Source organism: Chiloscyllium punctatum, unplaced genomic scaffold (assembly GCF_047496795.1).
Source record: "Chiloscyllium punctatum isolate Juve2018m unplaced genomic scaffold, sChiPun1.3 scaffold_191, whole genome shotgun sequence".
In the NCBI taxonomy this organism is placed as follows: Eukaryota; Metazoa; Chordata; class Chondrichthyes; order Orectolobiformes; family Hemiscylliidae; genus Chiloscyllium; species Chiloscyllium punctatum.
Genome location: NW_027309925.1, coordinates 286,626 through 289,996, shown reverse-complemented (window position 1 = coordinate 289,996; position 3,371 = coordinate 286,626). Strand labels below are relative to the sequence as shown.

Below are 3,371 nucleotides of genomic sequence, written 5' to 3'. Positions count from 1 at the left end.
CTCCGACAACGGGTGTGTTTCAATCCTGATATATGACACGCAGAGATGTAAGAGAGCGGAATTTGAAGGTAAAATAATTAATTTCTTAGCTTGTGTCACAAAAAGGACAACGGAGAGAACACTTAGTGCCGTGATTTGGTTTCAAATCGTGGTTGCTGTGGTCACAATGCAAAATACCGACAACCACGATCACAGTAACCACAGAACAGGATGCTTGCAAGCAGCAATAAGTATACTAGCAGAGGAAATGTTCGGAAGAACAGCAAATGTACAATATCCGTACTCAGCAAACAGTGACAGACATGTGGGACCTGAGAATGAGCTGAATCTTTCAGTTCGATGTCCTCAGAGGCTGTAGAGATCACTTGAATAAGAACGTTGAAAGATGGGATTGATCGATTTCGACAAAACATCAAAGACTCGGGGGACAGGACAGTATATTGTTGAAATGCATGCTTCAATAGCATTTTAGCATAACATCGGCACAGCCGCCCAGATCCAACCGGAAATAGGGATGGGAATCAGTGCGCAGAGTTACCAGTGATGCAATAGGTGAGCGAGTGATGGTACAGAGGCTCAAGAAATTCCTCGGTTGAATGTGCTCCTGCTCAAAGGAATGGTTGTCCCCGTTTATACGATCATAGCGATTTCCGGTGCATCTTTCTAAGACAGCTGAGTGGTACAAGTGGAGCGTGTTGAGCCGTGAACTTTGCAGTGGTGGGTTTAAAAGATGATTTTGCTGTTTGGATCTGTGTTTCCGACACTGGCGGTGGCAGCTACATTTGCTCGCATCAGCTCAGTATCAGTTTCTTCCACACAGTCAAGACTTCAACCTGGAGAAGGTGGTGTTGGGATGATATTTTAAACTAGTCATCCTTGGGGGTTGGGACACGGAAACGGTGATGTTTACGTTCGACTAATAAAACTTGAAATACAAGCCTGACCTCAGGAACAGAGATCATGACTTTAAGCCATACTCTTTATGTTGTACCAAAATGCAATACCTTCCATTTATCCAGATTGAACTCCATGTTACATTTTTCAGTACAACGACTCATTGGATTAAGATCCTTTTGAAACTTAGATAATCTTCATCACTGTCTACAATTCTGGTGTCGCCTGCAAACCTATGAAGCATGCCAGCTGTGAGTTCCAGTGTTTTCTCATATAGATCAATGATTCCTATTTACTTGTAGTGGCCGTGATTTAGCAGTGTGCAGATCATACAACAGTTCGTCATGCAATTAACCATGAGGAAGAAAGCTGCAGACTACAGGGAGATACCAAACAATTGGAAATAAAAATGGTGAAAGCAATTCATTCCAGGGAAGTGGGTGATAGTGAAGCAAAATTAAACTTCAAACCAGCTGCCCCCACTCCAGCTGCAGCACTCAGCTGTCTCAGCAAGATGCACTGTAGAATGCTGTTATTATAAACGGGAACAGATTTTTCCTTCTGCCCCGCCTTTGACCAGAAGCACTCCCAACCTCGGAATTGCTTGCGCCTATAAACCATCATAGAAACCGTGCATTCTCCGTTGAGTCACTTGAACCATCGAGTATCTGTGCGACCTCATTCCCATCTCGATTTCAAGTTGCATCTTCGCGACTGCGCCACTCAGTTCCTCTGATTTTGGGGCTGGGAACTGGGACTATATGGCAGCAGTGGTTACTGCCTTGTGTGGGGAAACTCGAGAAGTAACCGATGTTAAACTGCATTGCTATTGAAATATGCCTTTCATCAAAAGCTTGGTATAAACAATGACTGCAGATGCTGGAAACCAAATTCTGGATTAGTGGTGCTGGAAGAGCACAGCAGTTCAGGCAGCATCCGAGGAACATTAAAATTGACGTTTCGGGCAAAAGCTCTTCATCAGGAATACAGGCAGAGAGCCTGAAGGGTGGAGAGATAAGTGAGAGGAGGTTGGGGCTGGGGAGAAAGTAGCATAGAGTACAATCGGTAAATGTGGGAGGGGATGAAGGTGATAGGTCTGGTGGGAGGGTGGAATGGGTTGGTGGAATAGATGATAGGCAGGTAGGACAACACAGGAGAAGTCATGAGGACAGTGCTGAGCTGGAAGTTTGGAACTATGGTGAGGTAGGGGAAGGGGAAATGAGGAAACTGTTGAAGTCCACATTGATAACCTGGGTTGAAGTGTTCCGAGGTGGAAGATGAGGCATTCTTCCTCCAGGTTTCTGTTGGTGAGGGAGCGGCGGTGAAGTAGGCCCAGGACCTCCATGTCTTCGGCAGAGTGGGAGGGAGATGTGAAATGTTGGGCCACAGGGCGGTGTGGTTCATTGGTGCGGGTGTCCCAGAGATGTTCCCTAAAGCGCTCTGCTTGGAGGCGCCCAGTCCCCAAATGTACAGGAGACTGCACCGGGAGCAACAGATACAATAAATGATATTGGTGGATGTGCAGGTAACAAAAGCTGCACTGTCCCCGGAGTCCTTGTTGTTTTGGAGAAATATATTTATCTCAGCCCTCAACACATTAATGATGGAATTAACACAGCCACTGGGGAACCGATGTTAAACAGTCAGACCATTCTGAGTTCCCACATATCTGCTACTGTTCGCTAAGCACTGATAGTATGCATTTGGTGCTCTGCCTAACATTCCTTATAATACTGTACTTAGAGCATGCACTCGTTGTGTTCGTCTGTGGTGTGCTGTGATCGTATAGTGGTTAGTACTCTGCGTTGTGGCCGCAGCAACCTCGGTTCGAATCCGAGTCACGGCACTAATAGCTCTGTGTGCCCCTGTCTTTTGTGAAATACAAAGGAATCAGTTGTTTCAAAGTTTTGATTTTCTCCAAGGTGATTTTTTTCCTCCAAGTTCTGCTCGCTCACATCTCTGTGTTTCATATGTCAGAATTCAAATCCACCCGTTCTCAGAGATTTCTTCCCTCCTACGATCACTAACCGAACTTTCCATCCCATACCGCCATTTCATTAATTTGGAGATGCCGGTGTTGGACTATGGAGTACAAAGTTAAAAATGACCCAACACCAGTTTATGGTCTTACAGGTTTAATTGAAGCACTAGCTTTCAGAGCGCTGCTCTTTCCTCATGTGTTTGCGGAGTCATTTCCTATTTCATTGAGGCATTGCAGAATCTAATACAGACTCTCCCATTGATACCGATCAGTCTGTGTGGCTGGGGTCACTGTTGCTGGGTGAACATGCCCCAAACCCACCATCGGGACCTGCAGACCATTTGATCCATTTAGTTACCACTGCTGTGAGATCAATACTCATGTAGCAGCTTTTACTGATACGGACCAGATATTATTGGGGTTGGGGGGGGGGGGGGGCAAGCTCAGGAAAATGGCACAGAACAGTATCGGGGAAAAGCGACTTCATTGGATAAGA

The 3,371-nt window shown here is 45.7% G+C and overlaps 1 non-coding gene across 1 annotated transcript; it reads left to right on the top strand.

Annotated features, from left to right (window-relative positions):
* The first annotated feature begins 2,668 nt into the window (after window positions 1–2,668).
* On the top strand, window positions 2,669–2,740 carry trnah-gug (transfer RNA histidin (anticodon GUG)). The gene has a single exon. It is a non-coding gene; the product is annotated as a tRNA-His (tRNA).
* Window positions 2,741–3,371: the final 631 nt, after the last annotated feature.